Raw genomic sequence first — 25,413 nt, 5'->3', positions numbered from 1 at the left:
TCTACAGTTTTTGTCGTGTTTAGCACTAGACTGTTCTCCCTACACCACTGGCAGATTCTCTCCACCTGCTGACAGTACTCCTGGACGTTATCCTTGGTGATCAGACCGACAATGGTGGTGTCATCAGCGAACTTGATGACCTTAACAGAGTCTGCCATAGATCTGCAATTGTTCGTAGAGAGGGAGAACAGTGGCGACAGGACACAGCCCTGTGGTGCACCAGTGTTTGTTGTCATTATTTTTGAGTGGATGTCGCCCAACTTGACGACTTGTGTCCTGTTGGTGAGAAAGTCCGTGATCCACAGGCGTAGGTCGGCGTGGACACCAAGTGCAGTTAGGTCATCCTGGAGAATGCGTGGGCAGATGGTATTGAAGGCCGAGCTAAAGTCCAGGAGTAGTATTCTGGCATACCCGTCTGATCTGTCAAGGTGGTCATAGATGAGCTCCAGACAGATGTTAATGGCATTGTCCGTGGACCTGTTTGCCCTGTATGCGAACTGATAGGGGTCGAGAAGGGGCAAGGTAGAGAGTTTCAGGATGGATAGGACCACGCGCTCCAGGGTTTTCATGATGACGGATGTCAGTGCCACGGGCCTGAAGTTATTAAGGTCGGAAACACCCTGCTTCTTGGGGACTGGTATGATAGTAGACCTTTTTAGGTTTTAAGGATTCTATGTTAGACAAGCACTTTGTTCTCACTTTATGAATTAAGTCATGTAGCATCACACTTCGTTTCAGCCCTATTTTCCTTACGGAGCCTCAGGAACGACGCGGCGCTGTGCCTCTCACCTGACTGAGTCATCTCTCCATAATAAGAGCTGACATTGATGTATTACCACAAACCCCAATGCAGTAAAGTCTCCTCCCATGCTCCCGCTTGTTGTTCCTTAAGCGAAATATGTTGTTTTTACACAGCGCTGTGGTTAATGTCCCCAGACAAAGAAAATGACGAAAAATCTATACGTTTCCACAGAGACTGAGCAACAGAAAAAAGGAAAGTTAGTTTCCAAACTTGAAGAGGAAAGCAGCAACTTCTCTTACCAAGTATGCTCCCTGAATAATCATGCTAAGCGTAAGCAGATCTGGTTGCTCCGAGCTGCAGGTGAAGATGGAGGTCCTGGAGAAGAACCTTAAAGACTTCTAGAAATAAAACAGATAGCATGGTGGCATAGTGGATAGCACTCTTGCCTTGCGGCGCTGGATTCCCGGTTCGAATCCCAGCCAGATCAACATCTGTAAGGAGTTTGTATGTTCTCCCCATGGCTGCGTGGGTTTCCTCCGGGTACTCTGGTCCCCCCCCCCCCCCAAAAAAAAAAAAAAACATCCAGATAAGTTAGCCCATTTCACACTTGCATTGAAGTGGCAAATGGATCAGTTTGCAGATCACTGGTCAAACTGATCCGTTGGCACTCTGTTTCCGTTCCGTTTCCCCACATCCCCCCATAGACCATAGACCCCCATCACCACAGTGAAGTTTTCTATTTAGAACGGTCAGTTTCTTCACTAGTATGAAGAAACGTTCCATTGTCTCATTGCCCCCAATGCAGCTCTTCAGCTTCCGTTCCATTGGGCTCAGTAGGAAATCTGCAGTTCAGCGGATCGTGCAGAACAGATCCATTTGAACAGACGGATGTGAACAGATCCATGGGTTAACATTGGATCCATTTGCATCCATTTCTATCCAATCCAGGAACGGAACGGTCTTTAACTCTTATGTAAACCGGGGGCCTAAATTGGCTTCCCCTAAGTTGGCCCTAGACTGCGATACATACACAACACGATACATTCACAGACATATGACTATGGTAGGGACTAGTTTGTGAGCCCCTCTGAGGGACAGTTAAGTGACAAGACTATGTACTCTGTACAGTGCTGTGGAAGATACCGGCGCTATATAAATACTACATAATAATGAAATATTACCATAACTGGCGTGGTTTATTGACAACACTTTAACATACTTTGTGCCAGTGTGTGTAAAGGGTCTTCTGAGACCTCACTGCATACTAGCTGTTGTGGAGGTGTGAATCCGATAACCCCATAAACCCTTGTTTTTGGTTGAGGGGGAAGGCTATATTGCCCCTCCTATCCAAGTCCCCGCCATTCACTGCTGACGGCAATATTGAGCTGGTATATAAATTGGAGGAGCTATTATGATCATGAGGTATGAAGGTTTTATGGAGGTGTGATGAAAATTGTGCCTGAAGGCATGGGTGGGGGTGTGAGGAAGGCGTGACTGGATGTGTGAGGGAGGCGTGCCCAGGGGCGTGGGTGGAAGTGTGCCCAGAGGTGTGACTGGATGTGTGAGTGAGGCATGACTAGAGGTGTGAGGAAGGCGTGACTGGATGTGTGAGGGAGGCGTGCCCAGGGGCTTGGGTGGAGGTGTGAGGAAGGTGCGACTGGATGTGTGAGGGAGGCGTGCCCAGGGGCGTGGGTGGAAGTGTGCCCAGAGGCGTGACTGGATGTGTGAGTGAGGCATGACTAGAGGTGTGAGGAAGGTGTGAATGGAGTTGTTATGGACAGCCCTGGGCTGCCCAGGAGGCGGTGTGAGGCAGGTTCCTCAGGCAGCAGAAGTGGGGGCAGCATCTGCCTGGCCGTGGGTGGGGGCCACCGAGCTGGAGGGGGTAGCAGCCAGGAAGGTGAAGCAGCGGGCACAGTGGTGGGAAGGGGGTTCGGACCCCCCCCCCCTCACCTGGGTCCCCCTCCAGCTATAATAATAATAATAATCCCAACATTTGTATAGCGCTTTTCTCCTGTTGGACTCAAAGCGCTCAAGAGCTGCAGCCACTGGGACGCGCTCAGGAGGCCACCCTGCAGTGTTAGGGAGTCTTGCCTTGAACTCCTTACTGAATAGGTACTTGACCTAGCCAGGATTCAAACCCTGGTCTCCCATGTCAAAGGCAGTGCCCTTAACCAGTACACTATCCAGCCAGCTATCAGCGCTGTGTATAAGTGCCAGCCAGGCAGTGGGCGGGGACAGGGGAGGACTGGGACCTTTTGGCCTGGGGGGAAAACGCAGCCTAGAGGCCCTGTCATGGCAGCCCCAGCCCAAATGCACATATTAACGTAAAACAGTAATACAGTAAAGTTCTGATGCACTTCATGGTGCCCTCACACACAGAGATTTTTTTTAGGAATCAATCCCCTTAAAATGTCTGAACGATCACATTTCGATTGATTATGACACAGAAACGATTGAAAGTGTCCAACAGACAGGACAGAAAATCTAGGTTAAATTAATTCGGCACGGGCCAGAAGCAGTGGTAGATCTGTGGCTAAAAGTGCTGCACCACATTGAACAGTACAATACTGCAGTTTATCTGTTTTTAATAGATTCCCTGCTGGAATGTATTGAAAATTGATGTTCTGTGTGTGGTAGGTATTGATTACAGAACTTTCCCTCTCCATAGGTATTTGACTTTTTTTTATTTTGTTCACCTCACGCTTTAAATTGCAATCAATGAATGCTCGCTGAATTGTGCATCAGTACTTCAGCCATACATTTTGGCCATACATCTGTAGATTGTGTCCGATTCGATTATTATCATCGAATGGATGAAAATCGGTGCTGGAACAAGCATACCCAATTGCATATTAATTTGGCGCCGCTCAGTTCGGCACGAGAGAGCCGAATGACGGCTCTCACCGCTGCCGCTAAACTCGAGGCGGCGTTAAATACTATTCTTCCTCCGAGTTGTCGCAACTCGGGAGATGTAATGTGGGGTCTGGCAGCTTCCAGAGCCCCAAATTACCGCTACACAGGGCACGCAGCATAGCATTGCTGCTATGGGGCGCCTAGTTTCGGCGCTCGGCTCTCAGAGCCCGCGCCAAAATCAGCTGATCCATGCCCAATTGACTATTTGACCAATGTCATGCTGAAATGAGTCCAATGTTTTGATTGGACATGCTTAGAAATCTCGGGTCAACATGGACAATTGGGTGCGTGGCTGTAACAGCACGCAAAATTGCCAATGATTGCGATGGATCCCCTGGCTGCTGTCCTTCCAAATGTTATATGTCCGTCTGGTGCCTATGCATGTACATACTTTACCTATCCCCTGCCACCAGGAGTCTGCCGAATGTCTGCTGTACTTACGCATTCACGTCCCATGTGACAACCAGCATATAGTATGTGGGACACATGTGTGATGTCACACACGCCCCCGATGTCGTTATAATGCCGGCAGCTATGTGGGGTGCCAATGCAGAAGTGTAAAGGACATTCGGGGCAGCAGACAGGTAACGTAGTTACGTGCACGGGGAAGAGGAATCTAAGGTGGCCACTAAAGGTCCAATTTCTAGCGAAAAATCGTTCGAGCGATCAGAAATTCTGATCGGAAGTGAAATATTGTAATACATCGTTTACTACACCATCAACGAAGCAATCTTTGCTTCCTATCTATCACAATCAACAAGAAAATCCAAATTTTGGTTTGACGAAAATTCATTCGGGCGACATTTTTTTCACTCGTTCATAATCGATTGTGTCCACCAATGGAGATTATTTACAACTAATACGATCATAATTTCTGATCACGTGAACAATTTTTAGCTAGAAATTGGACCGTTAGTGGCCACCTTAACATTTGGGGGGGGGGGCAGCAGCCAGTGTCGGTGTCTAGAGACCATTTCCTGAAAGATTTAATGCTGAAATAGGATTGGGAATCTGCCAATAGTGTATGGGTCTAATTAGAGAGAGATCTGTCTCTTGGTTGAATCTGTATGGGCACCTTAGTATTTGTGTGTCTTTTGGTCACTTGGCTCTGGCAGCTCCCTTCACTATAAACCCTCCCCCCTTCCCCCATAGTTTCCATCATACCTTAAGGCCTAGTGCTCCAGGGCCAGGCTTGCTTATCTTTCTGCTCCTGTTGATACTAGTGTTCTAAGAATCAGATGGAGAGGTTAGGGATCATTTCCCCTGTGCTAAACTCATCCCCACCAGTCTCATCTCACAGACATGCAGCCTTGCCAAGTGCCAGGCGTATGTCCGTTCCTTATCAGAATCAATTTATTTATTTTCGCCAAGTAAGTTTGCACCTACAAGGAATTTGTCTTGGCAGTTGCTTAACAAACACAAACAAAAAACAATACAAGGACAGACAGTGTGAATATTACAAGTTAAGGACATTATAAGTATAGTGGCAGTAAGCAATGTGAGAATTGTTCATGTTTAGTTCTGTGCTGATTACTTTCAGTCCTAGCAGCTCTAACGTGGTTCAGCATTAAGTATGGCTACTGCTTGAGGAAAAAAACTGTTCCTGTGTCTGGAGGTTTTGGTAGCGATTGACCGGAATCTTACTCCTGAAGGCATGCGCTGGAAGATGGAGTGAGCTGGGTGAGAGGGGTCAGAGGCAATTTTGGTCGCTCTCTTTCTGCACCTGCTAGTGTAAAGATCCTGCAGGGAAGGTAAGCTACAGCCAATTATCCTTTCCGCTGATCGGATGATGCGCTGCAGCCTCCCCTTTTCTAATGCTGAGCAGGAGCTGAACCATACAGTCATGGATGATGTTATGGTGGATTCGATGATTGCAGTGTAGAACTGCACCATTAGCTTTTGAGGTAGGCCAAACTTTTTCAGCTTCCGCAGATGGTACATTCTCTGTTGTGCTTTCTTGACAATAGTGGCAGTGTTGTTGTCCCATTTTAAGTCGTTTGAGATCGTGGACCCAAGAAACTTGAATGACTCTACTTGGGTTATTGTGGATCCATTTATGGTTAAGGGGAGGTGCTGGGGGGGAGATCTCCTAAAGTCTATTATCATCTCCATGGTTTTGAGAGCATTTAGTTCTAAGTTGTTGCTGCTGCACCAGGAGGAAAGCTGTCCCACCACATGCCTGTATGCAGACTCATCCCCGTTTTGAATGAGACCAACAACTGTTGTGTCGTCTGCAAACTTCAGAACCTTAACAGATGGATCTGTGGAGATGCAGTCATTGGTGTAAAGTGAGTACAGCAGTGGGGAAAGCACACAGCCCTGGGGTGCACCAGTACTGACTGTCAGAGAGCTTGATATGAGTTTACCAAGTCTAACACGCTGTCTTCTGTCGGTTAAGAAGTCGGTTATCCATTTGCAGAGGGATTCAGGTATGTGTAGCTGGGAGAGCTTGCTGTGCAGCAGTGATGGAATTATGGTATTAAATGCAGAGCTGAAATCTATAAATAAAATCCTGGTGTAGGTTCCTGGGTTATCTAAATGCTGTAGTACATAATGCATACACATGTTCACGGCATCGTCTGCGGATCTGTTAGGTCTGTAGGCAAATTGCAAAGAGTCCAGCAGGGGATCTGTGATGGATTTCAGATAAGTCATTATCAGTTTTTCAAATGCTTTCATGACCAGTGATGTCAGGGCAACAGGCCTGTAATCATTTAAACATGTAGGTTTTGTTTTTTTTTGAATTGGTACAATAGTTGCGCATTTAAAACAGGCAGGAACAATTGAAAGTTCTAGAGATGCTTTGAATATGTCTGTAAATACAGGCGCCAATTGGTCTGCACAGAGATTCAAGCATTTCGCAGACACAGCGTCTGGTCCCATTGCTTTATCTGTGGGGGAGGGAGCCCAGTACAAGTGAAAACCACAGTGCAGGGTCAGCAGTTCAGGTAGAGACACGGACACTCTGACTGCAAGCCAGCTGAGCAGTCTGTGTGTCCCTGCAACCTGACATTACATAGTATTATGCCATCCAGCTTCCTGCAGCAGCCCAGGCACCCAGTAGTAGCTATACCAGCCTGCATTGATAGGAGGTCGGATCGTTTCCAAGGCTGCAAGGAATACTTTCTTTTTAATGATTCCTAGCTATTTTGCAATTAAAAAATAAGCATGACATTACTAGTAATCCAAGGAGGGAGTCCTGACCCACATTCACTGACAGAAAAAGAGCAACTTACAGTGGGCTGACCGGGCTCATTGCATTCTATCTAGCTGGCTGCTACATGTGTCTGCACTCTGCAGTGTGTTTGCTTCCATTCAGCTTCTCTTCCGGGGGTGGAGTGCATCACCTGCAGCCAATGAAGAAGCAGCACACCGAGAGGAGAAAGTGCTGAGCCAATGCCCTGCAATTTGTGGCTGGTAAGAGAGAGCTGGGGGCGGGGCTGAAATTCTATTTTCGTTCCTGCACTAAGCTGGCGGCCCTGATTGTTTAATGAGTCGACGGCCCGGGGGGAAACCGGCACCCGTCCCCCCGGGCCAGTCCGCCCCTGGGCGGGGAAGCGATGACTCACCTCCTTCCGTTCCAGTGCTGCGTCCCACCACTCGTCACTTCCTGCAATGCCGCCCACTGTACTGCAGGAGTGGGTGGAATGCAGCACTGGGATGGAAGGAAGTGAGTCATCGCTTCCCCGCCCGCTGCCTGGCTGACACTTATACACAGCGGTAATAGCTGGAGGGGGAACGTGGACCGGGGGGATCCAGGTAAGGGATGGGAAGTCCGACCACCCTCCCCACCGCTGTGCCTACGGTCCCCCCCCCCCCTTCCCGGCTGCTACCCCTATCCAGGCTACCGCTACTGGGGGCAATTATACTACCTATGGGGGAGGGGGGGGGATGGTTATCAGCATCCTCACAAGTTTGCCTCAGGTGGCAAAAAGTCTAGAACCGGCCCTGGTTATGGAGGTATATTGATAAGTATTTTGAAATTTGCAAAGCCAGATTTGTCAGGTTCACTTGGTTGATGCACACATGCTTTTTCTCTGATTATAGTTAGCATTGCATTTCTTTCTTCTGAGGGCAGGTAGTGAGTGGCTTGTTTTAGGAGGTGAGAGCCCTGGAGCAGGCTATTTGCGCCTGTCCGCCCCTTATGTGTCGCGCCCAGGTTATGCGCATATAGCAGAACGCAATGGACGTTGAGGTAAGTGCCTGTTTTTAATCCTGGGAGGTGTGTGCGGGCGGCTCTTCCCGGCGCTGGCCACGCTGGGGAGATCGCCTGCACCCCCTGGCCTCCACCTCCGGGGTGCCGCTGTGTGGGTTCCAGGCGGTGAGAGTGCCTGGGACCCCCGCGGCCCCCCGGTTGTATGGGGGCAATGGGAAGCCTCCTCGTGGCGCCCCTGGATAGTGCTGTATAGCATGAACTAATTCCCGCAGGGCGATTGTTTTGCGGTTTTTGGTTTTGACCCTGCATATTTAGGCATGCGAAAGCAAATGCTTATTTGCATGAGCAATGTCTCGTGATTAGCCAATAGGCCAAATTTGCAAAGCCAGATTTGTCAGGTTCACTTGGTTGATGCACACATGCTTTTTCTCTGATTATAGTTTATATTGATAAGTATAACTGGAGGCACGATGAAGATGTGGCTGAAGGGATTCTGAACATGTGACTGGAGGTGTGAGGAAGGCATGGCTAAAGAAAGGTGTGAGGAAGGTGTAACTGGAGGTGTGAGGTAGGCACAGCTAGAGGTGTGAAGAAGGCGTGGCTGGAGGTGTGAAGAAGGCGTCGCTGGAGGTGTGAAGAAGGCGTGGCTGGAGGTGTGAAGAAGGCGTGGCTGGAGGTGTGAAGAAGGCGTGGCTGGAGGTGTGAGGAAGGTGTGGCTGAAGGTGTGAGGAAGGTGTGGCTGGTGGTGTGAGGAAGGCGTGGCTGGAGGTGTGAGGAAGGCACGGCTAGAGGTGTGAGGAAGGCACGGCTAGAGGTGTGAGGAAGGCATGGATGGAGGTGGGAAAAAGTGTGCCTGGAGAGGTGTAAGATAGGCGTGTCTGGAGGTGTGAGAAAGGCCTGGCCAGAGGTGTGAAGAAGGCATCTGGTCTGGAGGTGTGAAGAAGGCGTGGCTGGAGCTGTGAATAAGGTGTGGCTTGGTGTGAGGAAGGCGTGGGTTGAGGTGTGAAGAAGGCGTGGCTTGAGGTGTGAAGAAGAAGTCACTGCTGGTTTGGATGAGCAGACAGCATGACTCATCAGATGGAAGGGGTGAGGTGTCGAAAGAAACAGTTTTGCAGAATAGGTTCACAACCCTCCTTACATTTCCCTCATTATAAGGGGCACAGTCCACCTAGATCGGATTACAGGGTGCCTCCAATCGCGCAGGCAGTGCTCGCCTGCCCTATTAGCAAACAAGTGCTGATTAAAATCAATGCCAACAATTATTATTACATACCGTATTTGCTTTTGTTCATAAAAACAGTTAAAAAAAAAATCATACAGCAGATCAGTTTATAATCTTATATGCGTTAAAGTGGGATTGTAAGCCATAAAATCAAATTCCATTTACCCACTGCTGTGTGTTTATTATGCAGCCTGCAACCTGACCCTCCTTTGCAAGCATTCCAATATAATCATAAATGTTTCAGCTGTAATAAATCGTATCTGTCAGCCTGGCTCTATTCTGGTATATTTCTGGTGAGAGTTAAGCTTGTTATCTCCCCTCCCACATTCCTACTCCATACTGATTGGCTGAGGGCAGTTTAGTGTGACACTAACACTGGGGAGGTCAGCAGCGGCGAGCGGGCAGGGTATCTCCACCGCTGCCGCCATTCCCTGCACCCAGCCTAGCTTCCTACTCTCGGCGTCTAACACGCCGAGAGCAGTCTTGTCATTTGCACATAGGTTAGCTGTCTCGCGCGGGGACAGGACCTTTATCTTAGTAGAAGGCGCGACAGCTGACCTGCCGGTCGGCTGACGTCAGGGATGACTCTCGCCGCTCGGATTGGCGGAGATCCGAGGTGGGAGTGGCTAAGAGTCTCCCTCTTCCTCATAAGCCTTCACTTGTCATTCGGTCTTCGTCTGCTGTCGTGAATACTTACGTGTTAGCGCTCAGACCTTAGACTAGATCCCAGGTGTTGAAACCAAGGACTTCACACCTAGACTAGGAATTGTTATATTGTTATTGATTACTTGTGTATGATTTTGGCTAAATCTCTGACCTTGCTTCCTGTTTAACGTTTCTGTACTTCTGCCTATCTGACTAGTTGCTGAACCTCTGCCTGTTACCCCTTTGCCTCACGATTCTGTACTGATACTTACCTCTCTGTTGCCGAACCTTGCCTGTCTGACCACTCTGTCCTCACCAGTGGGCTTAGCCTCTGCTGAGGGATTCTTAGTGTTGAATCACCTGCTCCTCAGGTGATCCTTACTTGCAGTATTGTTTGTATCACCTGGTCCCCAGGTGATCACTAGGTTGCAGTATAGTCTGAATCACCCGCTCCTCGGGAGAGTCCATCAGCATCACCAGTTGCTGGGGCTCGTTCTCTGTTACACTGTCTGTGTACTGATTGTACCTCACCAGCCCCTCTGGTGAGGCCTCGCCAAATTACTAAGTTACAGTCTGTGTATTTTAGTACCTTAACAGTCCCTCTGGTAAGGTCTTGCAAAACTAATAAAGTTACGGTTGCACCAAGCAATACACTCTTAGCACCCTTTTAGCTATACTAGTATTATTGGTGATTCTGCAGATCACCATATAATCAGACATCTGAGTTGCTACACCCAACCGTTACAGACACAAGGCTGAGAAGGAAAATACACCCCACCCCTCTGCAGAAGCTGCTGAAATACGATCTATGCTGTGCTCACGTGTGTTTACAAAGCAGGCTAGATATGACAGTGCAGTTTCTAGGAGGAAAAAAAAAAAGGAAGGGAGGAAATGACATCAGGATTGGCTTCAATCAGGCAGCAAAGATGGAAAATGCCTGAAACCGTTTTCTCTTTATATACTATATAAAATTCACTAAAATCAAAACATAGACAGTACAGTACATCTGTTATGTAAGTAGAACAAGTATTTATATACTTATATATGTGTTTTTTTTTCCCCTGGGATATTATGGCTGACCCTGCTGCTTTAAGTGAGCAGCCTATGAAGATTGATCACCGCATGCGGATTCTTTTCCATGCTTTACAAATACATCTTGTAGATATCCGAGATGAAAATATTAAATTGCGAGAAAATATCATTTGATTTCGCCGCCATGCTGCGCTTTGATGACTCACGCCGTCTATTCTTTTATTCATCAAATCTTAATCTCAGCTGCGTTTGAATCCTGCATTGCAGAGCTGTGGCTGCAGATGTTATTCCGGCCTTTATAGATCAGGTTCAGAGACTTAAAACCGACTGGATGGCGTCTGCTCGAGGCATGAGCGCCCCCAGGGCAAATACTTTTATTACCATTATTTATTTTATTTTTAAAGTGGACCTGAACTCTTGCACAGGACAGTAAGAACACAGAGAAATGCACCCTGTATGTATTTAGAGAGTTTAGCCTGCCTAATCCCGCCTCATCTGTGACTAATCACAAATGTAATTTGATCTCTCAGCTCTCAGGCGGCTCCTCGGCAGCTAATTTGTAAACACAGGATGTTAACCCTATGTCTGCTTCCATGAAAGCAGGAAGTAGACACTGCAGATTTATTGCAGGATTTGTACATGCTGTAACAAAGGTTTTTCTTTAAAAGGTTATTATGCTGTTGCTTATCAGAGCAGAGAGGAAGTTTGAGTTCAGATCTGCTTTAAAGCCAACAAACTGTCAATAATTGGGTGTTCCTGACTTTAAGACCAGAAAGTAATTTGTGAATATGGAGAAAGGGGCCCTGTAAGCACCTGATTCCCGCACAGCTGCTCGGGTTCGGAACCTCGTATCTGCCAAATCCAGGAAGTTCTCAGATCCCGGCTCCAGCTGCAATCGTAAAAACGAGGGATGAAAAATGATTGTTAAAGCTGTCAGCAGTGACATTAATGTGCAGTCGTATTCTCCCACACCGACTTCACGTAATTATCCTCCTCGGCGTAGCTGGAGACTCGCACTTTTATTAAATTCATTTGCGCTGGCTTTCATTTGCCACTTCACAGCCTCCGCTACTGTCAATACAGTTTAATTAAAAAAAAGTGTTCGCAAGACTGACGTCCCCAACGCAAATGTATCATTCGGCAGATCAGGATCTAGCAGGTGACGTCCACCAGTTGGTGTCCCTTTTGCTGGGAATACACGGTTCGTTTTTGTGGCAGATGGTTAGATGTCCGATCTCCTGTTCGATTTCTGATAGAAGTGAATGGAAAAAGATAAGAAAAACGAGTGGAAGATGAGAGAATCTACTGCAGAATCGAGCGGCAAAAACGATCAAGCGTAGAATCGAGCGGCAGAAAACGAACCGTGTATTCCCAGCATTAGAGTAAATGTGATTCTTTATAGTGGGACTACAGCGAAAAACTGTAAAATGTAAAATATGTGCAAACATATACAAATAAGTACATTTTTTTCAGAGTAAAATGAGTAATAAATTACTTTTCTCCTATGTTGCTGTCACTTACAGTAGGCAGTAGAAATCTAACAGAAGTGACAGGTTTTGGACTAGCCCATCTCTTCATAGGGGATTCTCAGCAAGGCAGCAAGCTTTTATTCTTTATAAAGATATTCCCTAAAAAGAATTTAAACAATGATGCTGGCCTACTTCCTACACCGTTTTTTGACAGTTGGACAGAGCAACTGCCATTCACTAAGTGCTTTTGAAAACAAATATATCCCTGAGAATCCCCTGTGAAGAGATGAACTAGTCCAAAACCTGTCACTTCTATCAGATCTCTACTACCTACTGTAAGTGACAGCAACATAGGAGAAAAGTATTTTATGGCTCATTTTACTCTGGAAAAAATGTACTTCTTATTTGTATCTGTTTGCACATATTTTACAGTTTTTCGCTGTAGTGCCCCTTTAAGATCATCTTGAAACTTATTTGTCTCTTCAAAAATATTTTACTATATATCCTTGTATTTGTATTATTTGTATATTTCTACATTTTACAGTTTTTCGCTGTAGTGCCCCTTTAAGGCTCTTTCACATTAGATAACGCTTTCACAAACCCATCCCGTCCGTTCTCCACTCCACTGGGAACAAAGCCATAAGAGGTGAATAGATAAGGAGAGAATTCACTACCGTACATATGTTCTCCAAATCAACCCCTTGTACATCTGTCCGTGGCCCTCCAGCTGTTGAGGAACTACAAGTCCCACAATGCATTTGCCTTTATGAGTCATGACTGTGGCTGTCAGACTCCTGCAATGCATTGTGGGACTTGTTGTTCCTCAACAGCTGGAGGGCCAAGCTTGCCCATGCCTGGTCTATACTGTATATGTAGATAGATAGATCTAACCTCTTTCTCAGAACCCTCGCTGGAGGTGCCTATCCCTTAAAGAGACTCTGAAGTCTCCCAAAAAAAAATAAATCATTTTTTTTACTTTAAAAACCTCTAACATAATTGCCCCACCTAAAACTCTGCATCCCCGCAGCTGAAAACTCGATTATTCACCCCAAACTCCCGGGGCACATTGCCTGGAGCGCTTCCGTATAGAGGCAGAGCTTTGGCCTCTAGCGCATTCTCTACACGCGTCCATCTGCACGGATCACCGCGTCTCCCCGCCCTCCTCTCAGTCTCACTGGGAGGGGCGGGGGAGAGGCGGCGATCAGCGCTGATTGACGTGCATGGAGGCAAAGCTACAGCGCTAAGCTCCGCCTCCTTAGGGCAGCAAAATCCACGACCAGGAAAGTCGTGGATTTTTGCCCAGAGAGTTAGGGGTGATTAATTGAGTTTTCAGCCGTGGGAATGCAGCGTTTTAGGTGGGGCAATTATGCTAAAGAAGTTTTTTAAGTAAGAACCTGATTTTTCTGGAAGCTTCGGAGTCTCTTTAACCCCTCCGGCTGGTGCATAACCCTTAACCCCTCCCCCCCCGGTGGTGCCTAAACCTTTAACCTACTCCCAGTGGGGCCTAACCCTAGACCCCCCCCCCCCCCCAGGCGGGGACCTAACCTTAACCTCAAGCACCTAATCCTTAAGCCCCCCCTTCCCACATGCCCAACCTTAACATCTTGTTAAAAGGGCGCTCTCTAAGGATAGTTAGTTACATAGATAGTTTGATTGAAAAAAGACATTTGTCCATCATGTCAAACCAGAAAATAAATAAATAAAATACCATCCTGAACCTGCAACTATCCCAGTTGATCCAGGGGAAGGCAAAAAAAACTTTACAAGGCCTGAGCCAATTAGCCTTAAAAGGGAACAAGTCTTTCCCCAAGTCAAGATGGCAATCAGATAAATCCCTGGATCAACTCTTCCGGGAATTACCTTACTACTCTTTCAGGAATGCGAAGTGCGGTTACAAAAAGTAGGCGCTTTTGCAGGACTTTTTAACTGCCCCTTGCTATGTGCGAGAGTGTTTGCCAGCTGTGCTGTAGATAGTGGCAATAAAAATAAAAATAATACTGATGGCAAAGGAAATATGATTGTATAGGAAAATATACCCAAGGATGAGAACATTCTCCAAACATGTTTCTGTCGTCATTCTTCAGGGAAGGAAGCTCAGCTCACTCAATGCAAGTCTTTGTCATCTGACTTTCACAGAGTACGATGCAAAATCTGATGGCAAAAAAACAAAACAAAAACCCATCACATCAAGAGCTTAGCGCTGCACAGCGAAATGCTGCAAATGATACGTCTCATTGCAGGAAGCAAATATAAATTAAAAAAAATGTAAGTTATATTTAATTTTGAAATGACAATGTACGTTGTACGCATGCACAGATGAATACCATCATGGTAATTTTAAATAAACTGACAGTAGGGTCCAATTAAACACGGGCTTCCAATGGAATCTCGCTGGCGGGATTATCTGGAGAGAGTGCCGGTCCTCCTCTCTAATGTTTTAAAGGTAATGAGAATTTTAGTATTCCAGTCACTGTATCGGTTTTGTTCTTATTTAAGCAGCCATCTGCAGAATTCCCAGAGGAGATCAGCGGCCAGAGTTAAAAAAAACAGCTGTGAAAGTTGCAAATTTGAGAGATGGTTCAAATCAAATAAAAAAAAATTGAAAAAGTTTGGAACTGTACTGAAGAGCTTCCAGTTCCCCTGAAGCCGTAAGAAAAAAGTTTTACCTGCTGTTTCAAAGATTCTTCTAAAAGAGGAAAATACTAAAACACTTTTTGGAATATAGAATTTGGACAAGTTTGTGTTGAGAAATAGAGATGGCCCGAACCTCCGATTTTCGGTTCGCGAACCCCGTTTGAGAACTTTCGCGGAAGGTTCGGTTCATGCAAACTTTCACGAACCGCAATACACTTCAATGGGGAGGCGAACTTAAAAATGTAGAAAAAATTCTGCTGCCTAGAAAAATGATGGAAAAGATGTTTCAAGGGGTTTAATACCTGGAGGGAAACATGGTTGAGTGGAATACACATCAGAAAAAAATCTGGATTTCACACAAAGCAGTGTTTTAAAGAGAGTCTGAAGCGAGAATAAATCTTGCTTCAGACCTCATAGATAGCAGGGGCATGTGTGCCCCTGCTAAACCGCCGCTATCCCGCGGCTTAACGGGGGTCCCTGATCCCCCAAACCCCCTCCGTAATGCGGGGGAACGCTTCCTGGTTGGGGCAGGGCTAACCGCCGCAGCCCTGCCCCACGCGCGTCTGTTAGCGCGTATCTCCGCCTCTCCCCCGCCCCTCTCAGTCTTCCTTCACTGAGAGGGGCGGGGGAGAGGCGGCGATGCGCCACTGATAGACGCGACTGGAGGCAGGGCTGCAGCCGTTAGCCCTGCCTCCAGGAAGACAAATTCTGCGACCAAGAAGACGACCAAGGTTTGCGGGGGATGGGTTGGGGGTGAAGGGACCCCCGTTTAGCGGCGCGATAGCAGCGGTTTAGCAGGGGCACACATGCCCCTGCTAACTATGAGCTCTGAAGCGAGATTTATTCTCACTTCAGAGTCTCTTTAAGGTCAGAAATCTCATTGAATGTTCAATTCCAGGCCTACACTGCTTTACAACATCAGGCAGTGTATTCCTCGAGGGTCTTGTCTTCCAGGGAATTGTAGGCTTTCAAAAGCCAGCTTACATACCTTGGCCGGGAATTAAACCCAGGTCTGAGTGCTTGGTAGGTAGCTGTCTTCACCACAATACCACCACCAACACTACATGCTGAAGCCAGCCTAGCATGTACCATTATGATATATCCAAGAGAAAAATGAGCTTGCTTAAGGATTTGTAGGATGACAAAAGCTAACTCACATTGGCCAGGAATTGAACCCAGGCCTACCGCTCTGTAGGCTGCTATCCTAACCATTATACCACCAACACAACACACTACAATGCTACATGCTGAAGCCAGCCTAGCATGTACCATTGTGATATATCCTAGAGAAAAATGAGCTTGCTTAGGGAATTGTAGGATTTCAAAAGCCAACTCGTATACATTGGCCAGGCCCAGGAATTGAACCCAGGCCTACCACTCTGTAGGCTGCTATCCTAACCATTATACCACCAACACTACATGCTGAAATTTCTTGGAGCAGACTTCTACTGTGCACGAGGTGTCCATGCTCGGCTGTGTTGTACTGCGCAGAAGCGGATATCATAAATTTGTACTGTGATCACAGACCTATGATAGCGACAGTGTATGTTATGCATGTATTCTGGTTTAGGGGGTATAACTGGGAAAACACCTGGACTCCGGGACTTTTCTGACACCAACAGCCATGTTGGATTGTGTCGGCAGGTGTTTTCCTCTACGGAGGATTGTCAGAGTCACCTCTTCCTCGGGTGATACTACAACTGGTGAGAATGTTGATGCTTACTCAATTACCAACCCTTAAACTATAATTCTGCAAATACCTCCTTCAAGATGCATTTATATTTATAACAGAATTATAGAACAATGAATACCATTATTGTTTGAATTATTCAGTTTTGCCTATATTTCTTTTTATCCTACTAAGTAGTGTGAGTTTTGTAGCAAGGCTTAAAAACCCTATGTTTTGGGGCAAATCACATGGAGAAGGAGAGATTGTGGTAGGGACCAGAAAAAAGAAAGAGGGTAAGGGGCAGGGGCAAGAAGAGGCGGTAAATGAAAGCGTGTGAAAGGAACAGGAAGAGGGAGCGTGGCAGGGAAAGGAAGAGGTGTGTCATGGAGAAGGAGTTGCGGCAGTAAGAGGTGTGGCATGGAGAAGGAGGTGCGGCAGTAAGAGGTGTGTCATGAAGGAGGTGCGGTAGTAAGAGGTGTGTCATGAAGGAGGTGCGGCAGTAAGAGGTGTGGCATGGAGAAGGAGGGTGTGTGGCAGCCTGGCAGGGATAGGAAGAGTGTGTCATGGAGAAGTAGGAAGTGTGGTAGGGCTAAGAAGAGGTGTGGCATAGTAAAGGATAGAGGGACAACCAACCAAAATTGTTTATTTTGAGAATTATCGAATTCATATATTATCGTTTTGAAATGTACTGTCTTAGAAATGTATCATTTTTTAACGTTATTTGCGGTGGACGGAGGGCATTTTAAAGTTAAGCATCAGGAAGGGGGGGGGGGTTTAGGGTTAGATGTCAGGAAGTGGGAATTTTAAGGGTTAGGCACCACCGTGGAGGAGGGGTCTCAGGGTTATGCACCACTAGGGGGGTTGAGCACCGGTAGAGGGAGGGGTCTGTGGGAGAGTAGGATTTGGTCTACTTGTAGTACAATACGGGTAATATTTACCAATGTTTTACTATCCTCATTATGACTAACTATTTCTTCGTTTTTTATCGTTAGACAATTTTTACAATTTCAGCTTCACCCACCTGCTTTTTTCCTGGCGCCCTTATTTAATGTATGCCTCCCTGGCAACGCTGAATCATTTCTTCTTACAAATCAGAAGAATTTTAGCACAATTAGCACTTTTTTTTCAAAATCAGCTGATTTAATCTCATTGCAGTGTCACTTGCTAATTACTAACAGGCCCAACGTGTCTGTTACCAGCTATTTATCACAAGTTAAACTACAGAGGTGTCACATTCATATTGCACATTATAGAGAGAATGCATTGAGCTGTCAGCCCACGTATATTTACTGAGGTTTTGTCATTGAGGGATTCACTGAGATTTGGTGCTCTGCTAAGATTCACTGAGATTTATGCTACGTACACACTTGCGATAACAATCGTTCGTTAGGAACGATAATTGAAAGACGAACGATACGGCAACGATAGGAATGCAACGATGGGATGCAGCGATCATCATACACATTTTAACGATCGTTCTCGCAGAAAAGAACGATCATAAGGAAATGTTGCGTACATATTTCTATAAAATTAAATAAAACACACTGACATGGAGTTACAATAGATACAAATATATGATTGTTAACTTGAAAACAAAGTTTAATTGAAATGAGCAATGTAACAATCTTTACCTCCGCGCTACAAAGGAAGTACTGAAGCTGGGCAGAATTCAACGCAGGCGCATTGGCCCTTGTAACGATCGTTCTCGGCTGATGTCTGTACACACTATAGTTTTGTAACGATTGTCGGTAGATATGATCCGTCAGGTCGGATATTTCCATCTTCCCGATGTCGTTCTTTTGTCGTTCATGTTAATGATCGTTGGGTAAAGTTTTTTTCCCCGATTGTCGGCGGAACGATCGTTAATTAGCTGTTTCAAACGACCATAGTCGCCAGTGTGTACGCAGCATTAGGCCCTGTTCACAGGGCTGGATTTAGGCCATGTCCTAGGGCACCAGAGGAGCAAGGGCACCAAAGCAGCAGGCTAAACTGGTGCAGGGAGATGAGGCAAGCGCCTGACTGCAGTACTCTGCTGCTAGCCACCTGAGCAGCCACCTTGCTCTCTGTGCACGTTTGCATTGTGGCCGGTGGCTATGGACTTGGGCTGCATTGGAGACGGAAAGGAAGAGGAAGCTTCTGCACTGGAGACGAGCGGAGAAATGAGTGACACTGATGGCTGCTGCGGTGTGAAGGCGAGCTGCCTACCTATACTGAAAGAGGTGGGGGAGGGGGAGGTGGGATTAAGAGAGTCATCTGGCTAACTAAACTGGAGGGAAGGGAGAGGGGTTATCTCACTACCTATACTGAAGGGGGCGGCTGGTGACAGCGGTAAAGCGTACAAATCCAGCCCTGAGTGTTCAGTTGCGTCAACTCACGGCCCATTCAATTCTATGGGCCTGTTCACGGTAACGGACCACGTTTTTCTAACTCGCTGCACGCAGGCTTTGCATTAAAGTCTATGGCCAGTCTACATTGCAGTTCACACTCATAACGCGTGAGTTATGCAACTGACCACTGTGAACCCAGCCTGAGTGTTCTGCTAAGATTCACTGAGACTAGGTGCTCTGCTAAGATTCATTACATTCACTTCACCAAGATTCCGAGCTACATCTCTGACCTGCTCAGCAAATACACACCTGGCCGCCCACTTCGCTCCTCCTACAACCTCCTCTTAACCACCCCACGCATCTAGCACTCCCATGCATGACTACAGGACTTCACTAGAGCTGCCCCCATCCTGTGGAACTCTCTCACACTGCCCATCAGGCTTCCCCCTCCTACAACACCTTCAAACAAGCCCTCAAAAAGCACCTCTTCAAGGAGGCCTACCCCACCTCAACACTGCCCTAACTCTCTCTGCCGAGAACTTCTTGACGCACCCCCCCCCCCTTTCTTTTGCATCACCAGTCACCACCCCGCCCTCTAGATTGTAAGCCTTTGGCAGGGCCATCTTTCCTTGTGTATCATACTTGATTGTGCATCCTACCCAGAATATGTGAACGTGTATTATTAGCACTACTACTCCAGTGTATGATCTGGTATTGTATTACTACCTGTATTGTGTTGTGCATCTTATTGCTTTTTTATTACCTGTATTGTTGTATCTATTGTCTATTGCCTGTATTGTGCTGTTGGTCACCCCTGTTATTGTCTGTAATCCTATGTATTAAACAGAGCTGCGTAATATGTTGGCACTATATAAATCCATTAAATAAAAATAATAATAATAATTCACTGAGACTTGGTGCTCTGCTAAGATTCACTGAGAGTGACTGCTCTGCTAAGATTCACTGAGATTTAGTGCTCTGCTGAGATTCACTGAGACTTGGTGCTCTATAGAATCACTGGTTTGACACTTAAAGGGGTTCTGTGGGGGTTGTGGAAGAGAAAAACTGCCACTTACCTTGGGCTTCTATCAGCCCCCTGCAGTGGTAATGTCCCACGACGTCCTGCTCCCTTCCGCCGTTCCCCGCAGCCGGCACCGGGCTATTATTCGTCTGACATACAGACGAATAATGCGCGTTGCCGTGCCTCCGCTCGCGTTATCTGAGGCTTACTGCGCAGGCGCAGTACAACGGAGCCTTGTACTGCGCTTGCGCAGTAAGCTTCCGATGACGCAGGCGGAAGCGAGCGGGTACGCGACCACGCTAGCGCAGCCGCAGTTGGATCCCATGCCGCTTAGACCGGGGCCAGCGGCGGAGAACGGCAGATGGGAGGAGGACGGCGTGGGACATTACCGCTGCACGGGGCTGATAGAAGCCCAAGGTAAGTGTCAGTTTTTCTCTTCCACAACCCCCACAGAACCCCTTTAATAAAAGGGAGCCTTCAGTGGTGAGGAGATAGACATGTGTATGTACCGGGGCAAGCATACAAATAAATATGCTGTGTTCCCTTTTAATATTTTTCTGCCTGAAAGAGTTAACATTCAGGTTTGCAAGTGGCAGTGTTTCTCTCAAGTCGGGATCCACACGGATACAGAATTACAGGCAGAGAACTGGGCTTCTGAGAGCAGGGGATAGATAAAAAAAAGGTCACTAGTTCATATATTTTAGCTCTCTGAGACACAGGACATACTGAGCCATTGAGCCATTTTACGTTTTTAAACAAAACATAAAGCTGTCGGAAAACTAAGAGTCATTTTAGGAGTAATAGGATAGATACAATTGTTTACCTCATCAGTTTATTTTCACTTAAAGGGATCCCGAGTTGAGAGGGATATGGAGACTGCCATATTTATTTCCTTGTAAACAATGCCAGTTGCCTGGCAGCCTTGTTCATCTTCTGGCATAAGTAGTGCGAGTCAAACTGGAACAAGCATATGGATAATCCCGTAAAGCCCACGTCAGCTTTGTCAGAGTACCTGATCTGTGCATACTTGTTTAGGGTTTATGGCTAAAAGTACTGGAGAGACAGGATCAGGAGGACTACCAGGCAACTGGTATTGTTTAAAAGGAAATAAATATGACAGCCTCCATATCTCTCTCTCACCTCAGGTTCCCTTTAAGGTTCACTTTAAAGAGACTCTGTAACAACAAAAACCTCCCCTGGGGGGGTACTCACCTCGGGTGGGGGAAGCCTCCGGATCCTAATGAGGCTTCCCACGCCGTCCTCTGTCCCACGGGGGTCTCGCTGCAGCCCTCCGAACAGCCGACGACAGAGCCGACTGTAGCTTCAATATTTACCTTTGCTGGCTCCAGCGGGGGCGCTGTGGCTGCTTTCGGCTCCGAAGTAGATGGAAATACCCGATCGCCGTCGGGTCCGCTCTACTGCGCAGGCGCCGGAAACTTGCGCCTGCGCAGTAGAGCAGACCCGACGGCGATCGGGTATTTCCGCCTACTTCAGAGCCGACAGCCGTCAGAGCGCCTGCGCAGGAGCCGGGAAGGTAAATATTACGTCACCGCTGCACGGAGGGGCTTCAGCGAGACCCCCGTGGGACAGAGGACGGCGTGGGAAGCCTCATTAGGATCCGGAGGCTTCCCCCACCCGAGGTGAGTACCCCCCAGGGGATGTTTTGTCGTTACAGTTCCTCTTTAAAGAGAACCCGAGGTGGGTTCTAAGAATCCAATTTGCACACAGAGGCTGGGTCTGCCTATACAGCCCAGCCTCTGTTGCTGTACTGTCTCCCCCCGGCCCCTCTGCGCTCTGCTGTCCCCCATAAATCAAACGCAGTGCTTGCAACACGCAGCGTGTCGCCAGCAGGCTGTTTACCTCTGAGTGTCACTCTTGCCGCTCCCCCGCCTCTATGTCGCCGCTTCCCCACCTGTGTCCCTCCCCGCTGATTGGAGGTAAGGGACGCAGGCGGGGTGCAGCGCTATGGAGGAGGTGGGGGAGCGGCGAGAGTGACACTCAGAGGTAAACAGCCTGCTGGCCACACGCTGCGTGTCGCTAGCAAGGCGTTCGATTTGTGGGGCACAGCAGAGTTCAGGGGGGCCCTGGGGGGGGGGGGGGGAGACAGCATAGCAACAGAGGCTGGGCAGTATAGGCAGACCCAGCCTCTGTGTGCAAATTGGATTCTAAAGGTGGGTACACACATCAGATAATAGTCTTTGGAAAATGAAAGATCACAGACCAATGTTACCCCCTTCCATGTAGTATGAGAGCCATACCTACACAGTCTATTCTATGGAGCTGAACTCCCCATCAGATAGAAATCTTTGCAAGATGCTGCACACAAAGATGCTGTACACATGCAACAGATCAGTATCTGCAAAAGATCCGTTCCTGCAAAAGATCCGTTCCTGCAAAATGCATTCATAGTCTATGATATATGCAGATCATCATACACACCTTGTTTAATGGACATTCATCTGCAGATCTGAAGATCCATCCTGGTGGATCTGATCTGCAGATGACTGTTAAACAAGGTGTGTATGAGGATCTGCAGATATCATAGACTATTAATGCATTTTGCAGGAACAGATCTTTTGCAGGAACTGATCTTTTTCAGATACTGATCTGTTGCCTGTGTACAGTATCTGTGTGTGCAGCATCTTGCAAAGATTTCTGTCTGATGGGGAGTTCAGCTCCATAGAATAGACTGTGTAGGTGTGGCTCTCATGCTACATGAAGGGTGGTAAGATTTCTGTCTGATGGGGAGTTCAGCTCCATAGAATAGACTGTGTAGGTATGGCTCTCATACTACATGGAAGGGGTAAGATTTCTGTCTGATGGGGAGTTCAGCTCCATAGAATAGACTGTGTAGGTATGGCTCTCATACTACATGGAAGGGGGTAACATTGGTCTGTGATCTTTCATTTTCCAAAGACTATTATCTGATGTGTGTACCCACCTTTAGAACCCACCTCGGGTTCTGTTTAAAGAGATTCATTGAGATTCAGATCTCTACATAGATTCACTAAGAAGTGTTCCTGTACAGAATTTCAGTGGCATTTGATGCATTTGAGAGATTCACAGACTTTGATGGTACTCTGCAGTGGTGCTCATCACAAGCTGTTTCTTGCAATCACGACTCATGAGGTCATAATTGGCATTAGTGAACGGCTTTTGATTATGAACGCACTCGTGATTGCACTCGTTATCCGACTTGTGATCACTAGTTGTGAGTAGTGATTAAAAACCCGCCGACGGTTAATAGCAAAGCCAACTGCAGACGTTATTTAACTGCAAAACTGTGAATGGATTTAATGTAACACTGTCAAAAATTCTAAAGATGTTGCAGATCGAGGATTCAAAAAAAAAACAATATTAATGTTATCAACTTTTTTCAAGTAATGTGCAGTACTGTAAACGTAAACTAACGTTATCAACTTTGTGCAAGTAATGTTCAGTACGGTGAACGTTAACTAACATTAATACACTGACTGTGCAGGATTGGAGTTTTTAAAAAAAAATCATAACAATATTAATATTAGCTAATTTGTACCTTTAAAGTACAGTATTCTTAACGTTAACTATAATACACTTTGTGCAGGATTGGACTGCGCACTGCATTACATTTTAAATATAACTAAAATGTATTATACTGCGCTGTGTTTATATGTAAATATCAATGATTTGAAAATAAAAAATAGCAATTAATGCAGTTAAAAATAATAACTTTAAATGAAGACTACTATCAGGAGCGTTAGAGTTATTAATATCAATTAAAAAGTTAACGTTTTTAAGGAGACGTTTTCTTAATGGTAATTAACGATTAACTGTTAACGTTAAACAACAATAAGCGGAAGACGGATTAGCGGCAACACCGTGCGTCATTATTCGCAAGCGCCATTTTCGTATGGATCCTAGTTCAATGCACTCACCTCTTTCTCTAGCGTATGAGAGATCAGGGAGATGTGTAACAAGTAAAGTTTAGCATAACTCCCAACTGTCCCTTTTCCCGGAGGGACAGTCCCTCTTTGGTAACCAAATCTCTGTCCCTCTTTCTCCCTCATGTGTCCCTCTTTCAGGACGGATGTACAGAGCTGTGTAAATATATGCATTTTTCTACTAAAATATGTTTAACTGACTCTAAACTTTATTCCCATCTTTTAAATTGATATATTTTTTTTTATTTTCAAATGTTAAAATGAAAGAAAACTAATGATGATAGGAAGGACCAGTTTGGTTTGAATGATAAAACGACATCTTTTGCTTCTGAAGTCTTAGTAATATGCTTGACGAGGGGTGTGTATCAAGCGCTGTAATAACAGCGCAGGTAGATTTGGGTGCAGCAGGCGCCACCCTAGGCCGTAATACGAATTACTGCTATGGCGGCGCACAGGGAGTAACTTTGGCGCCGTCGGAAGATGGAGCTGAAGTTTCTTTTAAAACAATAGCAGGACGCTGAATTACTTAAACAGAACCCGAGGTGAGATTTAATTATGTTAGTGGGGCACAGAGGCTGGTTGTGCACACTTACACCAGCCTCCGTTGCCCCATGGTGTGCCTCCAGGACCCCCTTGCGCGCCGTTATACCCCCCGCAGTGCTAGCCACACTTTAAGCCACACTCTTAGTCATACATAGCATAAAGATTACATAAGAAAAATATATTTCATAATTCAAACCACACTGGTCCTTTCTATCCTGGTTAATTTTTCTTCATATTAACATTTGAAAATAAGAAATATATCAATTTAAATGATGGGAATAAAGTTTAGAGTCAATTAACCTCTTCAGGACCTCAGGTTTCCCCCCCTCCCCCACCCCCCCCCCCCCCCACCCCCAAAGACCAGGCCATTTTTTTGTAAAAATGGGCCACCGCAGCTTTAAGGCCAAGCTGCAGGGCCATACAACACAGCACACAAGTGATTCCACCCCCCCCCCCCCCATTTTCTCGCAGCGCTGTACATGCTAATTAGACCATAGTTTCGCCGTCTAACAGTTTCTAGCGCCGATCGCTGCTGGGAGACTGAAGGCGAAGCGGAGCTCCGCCTACCAAGCGGAGATGCACGCGCCGCGGCACATGAACTCCTGCAAAAACCAGCCCCAGGACATTATGCCCATCGGCGTGACGCGATCCTTAAAGTGGATCCGAGGTGAACTTTTACTGGTTGCATAATTGTGTTCCTTTCCCATATTTTATAGGGCATTCCTCAAGCCAAATACTTTTTTGTTTTTGTTTTAATACTCTAATTCCCTATAAACTAAATAAACCACGCCCACAGGTTTTCAGAGAGCCTTGGCAGTAGCAAGGGCTCATGGGAGCTCAGTCTGGGCAGGAGGAAGAGGAGGTGTTACTAGCCATTGATTTCAGAGGCAGAGGGGAGGAGGGATTAGGTTTTTTTCACAGGCTAATGCTACGTACACACATGCGACAACGATCGTTCGTTGAGAACGACGAACGAACTTTTAATTGATGAAAGAACGACCTAAGTAAAGTTAGTTTTAAAAGGTGTGCAACGATCTGTTTGTTAGAACGAACGTTACATCACGTAAAGCAACTATTGCGCTTGCGCATAAAAATGAGAAGTTTCACAGAGAAATAGTGA

The 25,413-nt window shown here is 46.5% G+C and overlaps 1 protein-coding gene across 1 annotated transcript in view; it reads left to right on the top strand.

Annotated features, from left to right (window-relative positions):
- The window catches only part of TSPAN9 (tetraspanin 9), a 397,258-nt gene that overhangs the window by 333,766 nt on the left and 38,079 nt on the right, over nt 1-25,413 (top strand). The gene's annotated exons all lie outside the window — the stretch shown is intronic.

Source organism: Hyperolius riggenbachi, chromosome 3 (genome assembly GCF_040937935.1).
Source record: "Hyperolius riggenbachi isolate aHypRig1 chromosome 3, aHypRig1.pri, whole genome shotgun sequence".
Classification (NCBI taxonomy): domain Eukaryota; kingdom Metazoa; phylum Chordata; class Amphibia; order Anura; family Hyperoliidae; genus Hyperolius; species Hyperolius riggenbachi.
This window is presented reverse-complemented; position numbering and strand designations above follow the sequence as displayed.